This window comes from Oryx dammah, unplaced genomic scaffold, assembly GCF_014754425.2.
Source record: "Oryx dammah isolate SB20612 unplaced genomic scaffold, SCBI_Odam_1.1 HiC_scaffold_27, whole genome shotgun sequence".
In the NCBI taxonomy this organism is placed as follows: domain Eukaryota; kingdom Metazoa; phylum Chordata; class Mammalia; order Artiodactyla; family Bovidae; genus Oryx; species Oryx dammah.
The window spans coordinates 83797552-83809718 of record NW_024070211.1 but is presented as its reverse complement, the minus strand read 5'-3'; positions in this window follow the sequence as shown (position 1 = coordinate 83809718).

Sequence of the window (12167 nt, the reverse complement as noted above, 5' to 3'; positions counted from 1 at the left end):
TAGGGAGAATCTAGGCCCCCTAAAGCCCCATAAAGCTTCCATAAGGAACAGCCTGACCCCTAGGGAGAATCTAGGCCCTCTAAAGCCCCTTAAGCTCCCATAAGAAGCAGCCCTTAGTTCCTTCTGATGTGCTCTTGTATTTGGTTCTCTCCTAGAACAAGTGTCCTGGTCTGGTTGCCAGTTTGAGGTCACTCCCCTGATAACCTGTCTAGCCGTTGCAAATGTCCTCCTGTCAGGGGCTAGAGCTTAACCACAAGACCCAGCATAGGTCAGATCTGGGTCCAATTACAACCAAAGCAGAACCCCAGAATGGAAGACACATGCCTCATACTTGGCAAAAAGGGTACCACCTCACCAGAATGAAGCCCCAATTCTCAGGTCAGTCTCCTGAGAGTTTTGGACACCAAAGTCCTTAGGACATTGGCCACCACCACCACCCCACCACCCCACCCCCCAAAGCTCTGACTCTAGGCTTCCTCTCCTCTCCTTCTCTGCCTGCTCTGAGGTCCCAAGATGCCTTCAGCACAGCATGGAAGGGTTAAAACACATTACAGGTGATTTAAACTAATTTCAGTGGTGGCCGATGGATTTTGAAGACCTGACCTTTTGTGCGTTAGGAAGATCTACTCTCGCCTTCACTTTATTCTGTAGCTATCATTTGGCTTAGACGGGCCTGCCTTCTATACTCCCAGTAGCATTCATCACACACAGCCTGTCCTCCCCGCCAGCCTGCAAGAATTAGGTTTTCCTTGCTCACTGTTGTATCCTCGTTTCTAGCATGGTGCCCAGCACATAGGAGGAATTAATAAGAAACTTGCAATGAACACACATATGATACATGTATGTAATTGTCAAGCAATCCGTTAGCTTAGGAAATGAGGGGCTCCATCACATGTTTGAATGTATTAGTCGACTGATAATACTGATGCATTAGACAGACATTTACATTATTTCATACCTACATTATATTATAAGGCACAAATATATCAACTAATATGTTTTTATCTACCAGTTTAACTTCTGTGAATTTTCTGTTCAAAAAGAGTATCTGCTAAATTTGCTTTATGAAATCCTGAGTGAAGAGAAGTGAAAGACAGCCTCTTACTGGAAGCAAAAGAACTCTAAGAAATATACTTGGAACTCACATTTGTCAGAAAAAAATTCTGGAAAATTGTAGGTAACATATATTCAGATAATTTCATTATGTTTACTTAAAATTAAGAATTTTATGACTTGTGGCGAAAGGAAAAAACTATTTTTTAAATGTTCAGTCTCTATATGATTTGTGCTACCCTTACTCTCCTATCCCAAATAAACCCAATTAGCTTTCCAATTTCACTCCCAAACTACTCTCTTGAACGACTCTGTTTATGATTTGGTCTCTTAATGTGCTGAAGACAAATAACAGACCAGTTATGGAAAAGAGGGGGAAAAAGTCTTCAGAATGCTCTGTAAAAACCAAGGCCTCTTTTCTGATACACCTACATATGCATGTGTGCTAAGCCACTTCAGTCACGTCTGACTCTTTGCGACCCTACTGACTGTAGCCCGCCAGGTTCCATTGTCCACGGGATTCTCCAGGCAAGAATACTGGAGTGGTTTGCTATGCCCTCCTCCCAGGGATCTTCCTGACCCAGGAACTGAACTCGTGTCCCTTCCGTCTCCTGCATTGGCAGGCAGATTCTTTACCTCTAGTGCCACATGGGAAGCACATATCTATATATATGCACGTAAAAATGTTACTGTTAGTCACTCAGTCGTGTCTGAATCATTGTGACCCCATGCAGCCAGCCAGGCTCTTCTGTCCATGGAATTTTCTAAGCAAGAACACTGGAGTGGGTAGCCATTCCCCTCTCCAGGGGATCTTCCCGACTCAGAGGTCAAACCCAGTTTTCCTGCATTGCACGCAGATTCTTTACCGTCTGATATATACATATATGTATTGGGACCAAACTGAGTCAGAGAACACTGAGTGCAATTTCTACTTTGACAGTTGTCCTGTCTGACTCCCCTCATATCTCAGTTGGTAAAAAATCCACCTGCAAAGCAGGAAACCCCGGTTCAATTCCTGGGTCAGGAAGATCCGCTAGAGAAGGGATAGGCTACCCACTCCAGTATTCTCGGGCTTCCCTTGTGGCTCAGCTTGAAAAGAATCCACCTGCAATGCAGGAGACCGGGGTTTGATCCCTGAGTTGGGAAGATCCCCTGGAGAAGGGAAAGGCTACCCACTCCAGTATTGTGGCCTGGAGAATTCCGGGGACTATACAGTCCATGGGGTCTCAAAGAGTCGGACACAACTATGTGACTCTCACTTTCACTGTGTGACTCTGAAACAGTCTTTTCAACACCCTATTTCCTCATCCGTCACATAAGAATAACAAGATTTGCCCTTTATCAGTTTCCAAAGATGTTTCTATATCTGAAACATACTTAGGACTTCCAAAATAGGTTTGGTTATTTTGCCTTACACCATCAAACTCTTGATTTCCTGCTTTTCCAAACTGGGGACATAAAAATATTTGCCCACCTTGAAAGAATCAAGTAAAATAATGCATATGTTAAAACTTTGAAATTTAAAAATGTTTACATGAGAAATATCTTGTTATTTTAATATTTTTGCAAGTGCATATTTCAACTAAATGCAAGTTATTAAAAAATGCAATGAGTCATTTCCAACTTTTTGGTCTCCCTTAATATGAAGCACAGAAGACCTTCTTGTGGCTAAACATATTATCAGTAGAATATGCATGTGCTTGAAGTTCTTTGCCCAGTAATAAAAATTAGCTTGTACGATGACATTCATATTCAGTTTAAAAAGTATTTCTCAGTGCCAGATAATAACAGTTGGGGATACTTAGCTGAGGCTGTTATAACAAAATGCCCTAGACTGGGTGGCTTGGACAATAGCTTTTATTTTGAAAGCTGAGAAGTCGGAGATCAAGGTGCCAGCAGATTCAGTACCTGGTGGAAACGCTTCCTGGCTCATGGACAGCCACCTTCTTGCTGAGTGCTCATATAACCCTTCCTCAGTGTACCTAAGGAGAGAGCATGACCTCTGTATTCCTCTTCTTTTACGAATACTAATCTTATCATGGGTACCCCACCCTCATGACCTCATCTAAACCTAGTTTCCTCCCAAAGGTCCCCCCTCCAATTACCATCTGTTGAAGTTTTTACTGATCTTTAGAAGACTTCAGTAAAGACTTCAACAGATTAATTTTGGGGGACACAACATTCAACCCATCACGGAGTATTAAGTCAAAAATGATAGTGTCCCTGACCTAATAGAGGTCTTATTCCAGTTGAAAGAAGACATAAAGGAATGACCAGGAGACACGGGTTCAATCCCTGGGTCAGGAAGATCCCCTGGAGGAGGGCACAGCAACCCACACCAGTATTCTTGCCTGGAGAATCCCATGGACAGAGGAGCCTGGTGGGCTACAGTCCACGAGGTTGCACAGAGTCAAACACGACTGAAGTGACTTTGCATGCATGCATGCACACACTGTGCTTCTCACACTAGGATACTCAAATCCTGGGGACAAGCAGGATTAACATAACCCAGCTTCTTAGATTCGCAATTTTATCCAAAACTATAGGAAAGAAGTGGGGCATTTTGCTTTACTACCTTCACAACTTTCAGTGGCCCTCTCCAGTATTCACACATGACCTAGTCTCAGCTCCTTCACTGTTTTCTGTGATGCTTCTCAACTCCTATGACTGCCTGGGCATTTTCTTAGGGAAGTATCAACCTACCAGTTCTGTGCAGTTCCCCAGTTTTCTGATCTTTTCAATGGAACAGCATGTGTCACTGACATGTTAACTGCTGGTAAAAAAAAAAAGAGAGAGAAAAAAAAAAAGAAATAGAAGAAAATCAATTATTGTATTACTCAACAATCCCTTAGCTCCCAAGTCCCTATTTCTGAACTTCAGTTAACCTCCAATAACGTCTTCATCTTTTCCAATCTAGTCCCTGGCTTCTCAGTTGTAATAAAATAGATACTGATCTCAGGTGGAGAATAATCATCAGAAACAGAAGAACTCATAAGACACAAATCTTATGTCACTATCCTCCTGTTTTCATGCAAATGTCCCCAGTAATTAAATCAGGAAAAGAAAATGTAGCAAAAACATAGCCAAATGGTTCAAAATTTCAAAAGAAGCTGTAAATGTGGTCCTTTTTAGAAGATCAGGTTCTCACTAGAGTATGAGAAAGGGTAACATTTGTTCTGATGAAGCAGTTTTTAAATTCTTGTCAGTGATTTGAAAAGAGATAACTGATGTATGTTGAAGAAGCTGGCAAGATTTTTAAATAGTTCGGACGCTACAGGGAGCATTTTTTTTAAAGCAATGCACTCAGAAGTGTTGGCAAGATTTTATTTGAACGTAGCAGTGCTTATGTGAGGAAGTTATTTTGAATTACCCTAGTATAAATATGTATGACTTTATTTGTATTGAAAATTTCCTTTGCAAGTGAGTGACTGTGGGACTGTTATATCTCTATTGCTTGGTAAATGATTTAGGTATTTCATTTTGGAAGTAAAATATTACAGACAGAACTCAAAAACAGTATCAAAACCCTGTTTGTGACCACAGTGACTTTTGCACCTACATTAATGCCTTTTAATTCTTATTTGCCACGTAGAACAAATGGGATCTGTTGTTTTAAGTCTGGCTTTTTCATACGGCATTCATGTTTGCGTGCATTCATTCATCCAACAGGCATTGCTCAGTGCATCTCATGTTTCAGGCTCTATGCTAGGCAATGGGAAGACAGCAATAGTATTGAACTGTCCTTCCTCATAACACATTTCATATAAACATTCTGTTTCCAGCAGGAAATTTCCCGCAGCACAGTGGAAATATCAAAACTTAAGCTCATATCTTATTATTTAATACCTATGCCTGTTGACACTGCAGATGTTGACTGCAGCCATGAAATTAAAAGACACTTGCTCCTTGGAAGAAAAGCTATGACCAACCTAGACAGCATATTAAAAAGCAGAGACATTACTTTACCAACAAAAGTCCGTCTAGACAAAGCTATGGTTTTTCCAGTGGTCAGGTGCAGATGTCAGAGTTGGACTATAAAGAAGGCTGAGCACTGAAGAATTGATGCTTTTGAACGGTGGTGTTGGTGAAGACTCTTGAGAGTCCCTTGGACTGCAAGGAGATCCAACCAGTCCATCCCAAAGGAAATCAGTCCTGAATATTCATTGGAAGGATTGATACTGAAGCTGGAAACTCCAGTACTTTGGCCATCTGATGCGAACTGACTCATTGGAAAAGACCCTGATCCTGGGAAAGATTGAAGGAGTGAGGAGAAGGAGATGACAGAGGATGAGATGATTGGATGGCATCACCGACACGATGGACATGAGTTTGAGTAGACTCTGGGAATTGGTGATGGACAGGGAGTGGGGTCAAAAAGAGCTGGACACAACTGAGCGACTGAACTGAACTGATGCCTGTTGAAGGTTGTGAACAAGTCTATCTTTAAAAGATAGGCTTTTTTTCTGAATAAAAAAGCATCGAAAGAAAGATATGAAGCGGTGAGGGCCCCGAGTAAGAAACAGGACTTGAAGCAGAAAAAAGAACAGAGAAGGGAAGGGAAAAAGTATTATAAACAGGACTTATGCCTCAATATCTTTGGGCAACCAGTTACCGGTCTACATGAAAATGAAGCTGCTGGCAGGAAAAAGCTCCCACTGGCTGATGGAGCCTGTCCATTTAAGGAAGAGGGGATTCCCTGGTGGCCCAGTGTTAGGACTCTACCCTTTCACTGCTGAGGGCCTGACTTCAATTTCTGGTCGGGGGAACTAGATCCCACAGGCTACAATGAGTGGAAAAATAAAGGAGAAACAAAACTCCACATCTTCTCTGTTTTCTCTGTTTACCTGTTGTGTGATATTACAGAGTGATTTGATCATTTATCTTAAATTACAATTACACACTTACCTTCTGAAGCAAATCATACTTTTACTAGTTTACTCCATTTTCTCTTTATTATTTCTTTCCCTTTTCTGAGAAAACCTCTTATTAAGCTTTAATATATTTTCTTAAAAATAAATCATGAAAAGATTCATCAGTGCCATTTAAAGAGAAAGACAAATATATACACACAATTATACATTCATTCCTTCATTTTTTTTCAGAACATGTAAACTGATGCACAAGAAAGGGAATAAAACAGTTTGTGTTATATTAATATAATGTAATATGGTACATAATTTGACGAAAGGAGGTTGTGTGTGTCTAAGCGTTCCATGCTAGGCTCCTCCATCCTCTTTTTTTTTCTTTTAAGCTACACATTTTGACTTAGAGGATCTTAGTTCCCTGATGAGGGACTGAAACCTTCCCCTCAGCAGTGAAAGCTCAGAGTACTAACTACTAGACTGTCAGGGAATTCCCACAATCCTCATTCTTCGTTCTTTACAAGCGTAAAATAGATCACCTTGTGCGTGCTTGCTCAGTCCTGTCGACTCTTTGTGACCCTACGGACTATAGCCCTCAGGCTTCTCTGTCCCTGGGATTCTCCAGACGAGAATACTGGAGTGGGTTGCCATGCCCCGCTCCAGGGGATCTTCCCAACCCAGGGATCGATCTTGAGTATCATGCATCTCCTGGATTGCTGTCAGATTCATTCCTGCTGAGCCACCAGGGAGATCAGTTTACATCCCTTTAAAGCTTCTTAATGAATGGCACAAGCAGCAACAAATATTTCCTATATAATAGGCACTATTCCAAGGGATTGGGAAAGATACATTGGTGAGAGATCACCTTACTTTGTCAAATAAATTACTATTTAGAGATCCCAAACTAAGCAATGGTTTAAAAATTTCCAAATGATGGTACTTTGCTTTAATATTGTAAAAAAAAAAAAAAAAGCATTACTTTGCCCCCAAATTCAAAGTCCATGTGATTTCAAATGACATTTGCAAGCATATTTCACCTAGCCTTGAACTACACAACTACACAAGAATCCTTACCAATAGAAGCAAAACTTCAGTAGAGATCATCTCTACAGAATGAACTATAGCAAATTATTGTAAATAATTTTTCAATATCTCATATACAGGCTAAATGATGGTGAAAGTGAAAGTGAAGTGACTCAGTTGTGTCCAACTCTTTGCAACCCCATGGACTGTAGCCTACCACGCTTCTCCATCCATGGGATTTTCCAGGCAAGACTACTGGAGTGCATTGCCATTTCCTTCTCCAGGGGGTCTTCCCGACCCAGGGATCAAAGCTGGGTCTCCCGCATTGTAGGCAAACACTTTACCGTCTGAGCCACCAGGGAAGTAATATAACTCAAGATCATGCAGATTTTTTTTAATGAAATTTCAAATGCACAGCAGATACATCAACTAAACTTTGGAAGAACAAGGTTTTAACTTTCTGTCCTTGTTTTAAAAGGCCTAGTCTTTTCTGTGAACTTTCAGCTTTGTTCTGTCCCTCTTGTCTAGAAGGGTGCTAGCCATGTGCCAAGAACAATAGGTAAGCCAGCTTCCCTCAGTCCAGAAAAATTATCCCCTTGCCACAGGAGCCATACTTATGGTTCCACAATGGCCAAGGAAAAACCTAATAGGAATAGATTTTTTTTTGCCTGTGTAGCAAAGTTATTTCCAAAGAGGAAAAAAAAGAAGCCTGCTTTGCACTGTAGCAGAACCATTGGAACAATATGCTCCCTGTGTCCACAGCCCAGTCCTCCCCTGACACTCTCCTTTCTAGGGCATAGGGTAGAAAAGTCACATACACAATAGATCCTGCCAGGGCCTGCTGACACAACCCTACTCCTGAATTTGCAGGCAGCAGAGTGAAGCAATGTCTTTAGACATACATACATACATACATACATACATATATATATATATATATATATATATATATATGTAGTCTTACTTCTTTTTTCCTTTTTTAAGCAGATGTTTCAGCACTCAGCTAGGGGGTGGGAAGAAGATACTGGATGCAAACTTTCTCAGTACTATTCCTTCCCTTCTACTCCATTCCTAGTTCCTTCAAACTTGAGAAGTCTGCATTAAGAGTGAGTACAGAGCTTTGAACAGTGCTAAGAGCTTCTTTTTACCTTGAATGAGTGATCTTTGACATTTCTTGGCCACACGGAACTGTAAGAGGGTTCCCTCTCATGTCAGATCATATAGGGAGAACTACATGGAAAAATATTTGTTCTTACAATTGTAAACAGAAGTGTGAAATGCATAATCAAATAGTAAAGGACATTTATTCATCTCAGAGGTTAGAACTATGATGCTTAGAATAATGAGCACTCCGCCTTTTCCACTAGAAGTTGAGAAATTCCACATTACTTTTCCAATTGTTCTCAGTAAGCACTGATTTCTGTAAAATGCAGGAACCAGTTAAACAATCCCTAATAAAATCATAAAGTAATTAAAACAATTAAATAAATGGCAATAAAATCATTTAAAATTATGAATAAGTATCACCTAAAATATATGCTACATTCACTCTGGTTTTTCTATAATTTAACTTCATATATTTTTCAGATAATTCATGAGAGGAAATTTCTATTTATTGATACGCCTACCTTGTATCAGACACTGTACATTTATTGTCATATTTTTTCACCACAGCCAGCTTAAATTTAAGTCCTCTTCTGCTCATTTTAAAAATGAGGTTCACAGGGGCTTAATATCTCGTCCTCAATACACAATTAGTACTCACAAAGCAGGGAGTCAAATCCAGTTGATCTAATTTCAAAGCCTATATCTTTGCCACTACAATATGCTGTAATTGAGAAGAATACAAGGAATCTTTGAGATTCAGTTCTCAGTCAATAAGCAATTTCAAAATTACATAAGAAATAAAAACAGTTCCCAGATGTGCTTGTATCACGATCTTTCCTTCATCACTAACTTGTCCTGCGCTTGGGCCAGGTCTAGGACCAGTGTGAACTAGCAGGAAATTGTTCACAGGAGCATCCCTAACTCAAGGGTCCTGGTGAGAAGACAGAAATAGGAAAGACACTTTGTCTGGGAAACCAGAGACAACAAAGCCAGAGAGACCATTCTACCTGCACCAATCCTGCAACTAGAAAGCTGAGCCTAGGTGTTAGATCCAAATGGCAAAATAAGCCACACATGGAAAAACAAGCACTAAACAAGTCATTAGGAGGTCTGGAAAAGGTCACAATGCAATATGCAGAGCCAATGGACACAAGAGGCTCAGAAGGACATCTGCTAAAGGTGAGAAGACATTGGATGTCACCTGGCTGTGGTGTCTGCCAGAAGGAGGAGTCTGGCAGATTTAAAGGCCCGTGAAGAATCAGACACTTGAATTCTAGAGAAAGTCACTGATTTCCCCTAGGTCACATCTACAACTAGAAAACGGTAGGCTAGAAAAGCAGGTTCCTCTCTTGGCTATTATTATTTCATAGTTGTGATTGTCACATAGAGAATAATTTTTCAGAGTAAGGTTGTTGTATTTAAGTACCTGAAACATGACTGCAAAAAAAAAAAAAAATCACTTTTAGAACAGTGCAAAATTAGAACAAAAAAGACTTATAATTTGACCTTTTAATAGAACAAGGACTATTAAAGAAGATCACAAAGCATCATGAAGTTATTTCCAGGTCACTAAACAATCTGTAGGTGCAAATAGTTTCTGGTCCCATTTTCCTTTACAAAGAAAAAAAAGAAAAAGTTACTGGTCACTCTAAGTCCCTAGGCTGATGTCCAAATGGCCCTTTTGGTAGTTTTGATGTGAAAGAAGCATGGAATGGATCCTTTGAGAAAGGAAACAATTAAAGGACCCTTAAAGGGAGAATCTTAAGGAAAACAAGAAGAAGTCAGTATTAGGATTAAATATCACAGTAGTGTTTTCCCTTTAGCATTTACATTGATTTTTCAGCTTATGCGTCAAAAAGAAAATCTGGTCTATTATTTGTTTAAGACACTAATGAATTTCATTTTCCATTAGTAAACTGATTTTCTCCCCCACTATAGGTATTTAGAATTAGCACAAACCTCAGGATAACTACAATTCCAAAAGGAAATGCTCAGTTCATTATGAATGATCTTACAACAAACAGTGCTCTGACAGCCAAATTCCTGGTCTCCAAATTTGTAAGTTTGCCCTTTTTTTCTCAGAAGTCTTACTCAAGACTGCTTCTGAGCTTCTACATATTTAACCCTTACAGTCAAAGACAATACGTTACTAAAGAACATGAAAAACTTCAAGTTCATACATTTGTACTAAAAGAAATCTGATATTTCTAAAGAAATTATGATCATATTGAACACAATAAATTAACTCCTTAAGTAACAAAAAAAAAATACTATCTCATGTCTGTGGCTTTACATTCTCTGAAGAGGTCTAAAGAACTGTAAACCACCCAAAAATTCGATGATGCTTTTCATCTTATTTCTTCACTTTAATAACAGCACTCATTTCTCAACAGAAAAATGATGAATGATACTAAAAGGGAAATGGTTGTTTTTACCAGTCAAAATTAATTGTCAACTGACCTGTATGTTCCATGTTATTTTTTCAGTCTTTTCATTATGATAATAAAGTTACACTATAGTGACATTTCAGACAATACTTTAATTCTTAATAAAACTCAGAAGAACAGACATTATTAGTGTACCCACAAGAATATACATTTCTAGTAGCTTGCCAGTAATCACACAGGTTAACATGCAGGGTTAGTACTCAAAATAGCTTCTTTGAACTTCAACTGACACAGGGTATAAAAATATCAGGGATAGGCTTGCTTGATCATTTTAAAATAATTTCAAATCAACCCATATGTTACTAAGTAAAAATTTTAAAAAATCTTAAATTCATGTATGAATTATTTATCAATTACCTCAATTTCCAGTTTTTGACTTATGTAAATAGACATAACCAAAAAGTTCAATAACCCAATTCCAGTAAGAAAAAATGGTGCATAATTAGTGCACATCTCTTCCTTTGGGGAGGAGAGTGACTTGATTTTACATAGGGTATTGTTTTTCCTAATTAATTGCAGTCTGTCACATGTTTGTATATGATTGCTATATAAACGATTTACAAAGTGTTAAGAAGTTTTATGGATATCTAGAAAGAATAGTACAACTCAATAAAAAAACTTTTACAAGTGTTGAAGAGAAATTTTACATTAAAATGTTATTTTGTTTCTTCGTCCTGAGAGAATGAATTTTTTTAAAAAACACACAGTTAAAATCAAGCATTAGATATGCAAATATGTGTTCAGATCAGAGATACCAAAATTATTCAAATGATTAATTATTCATCATAAAATGTCAATTAATAATTATGAAGCATAAAAGGCATCTTTCTAATGCATCTTTATTTTTCTTGGCCTAAAAAGGGTTTAATATACATGTTCAATTGACTACTAACAAGTTTTAAAAATCCAACAAAGTAAACAAATTGCAAACAAGTGCAAACTCTGAATTTTAATAGGAGAACAACATACTCAAAATGAATGAAAAACAGAAAAAAAAATAAGTAAAACTAAAACCAGAGCCACATTCATGACATACACAGCTCCATGTTCACTCACTTGCTAGGCAATAGGGCAACTGGCCAAGAAAACAACCTAACAACTGAAGTTGTGAATTTGCTTAGCCTGTACAAAATACAGGACATGATGTTTTTCTCTGAACTGATCAATATTCCTGAAAGGCAGGGGTGCTTTAGAATTTTTTTACACTTTCCAAACAGTCATTAAAGAAAAAGCACAGCTTAAGTTTCTTTACCTATTGTAATTTCTAAAGTCTGTTAAGCACTGCTAAAATATCACCATAAATGAGAAAATTTTTTCACATTGCTTTAAAGCTAAAGAATTTCCCTATATCAAGTATTATTCATTTTTCTTACAGGAAGATTCTATCTTTTAAGAAAAAGAGAAGTCAATTTGAGCTGATATGGTAATTCAGGATAAGGAGCCATTATGATTACCGAGATATAGATTTATATTTATTTTATTACTATTATTATTTTACTTTTCACTGACACCTGGGGAACTTGTTCTGCGATGACCCAGGCAGTTATTTTAGTCAGGGTGTCCCTGACCTCCTGCTGGTAGATTAATTACATATGAAACACTGTGTTTTCAAAACGAAATGATAAATCTGGACACATAAAGGAGGCAGAAAAGAATCCGAGCGAGAGAGGAGATC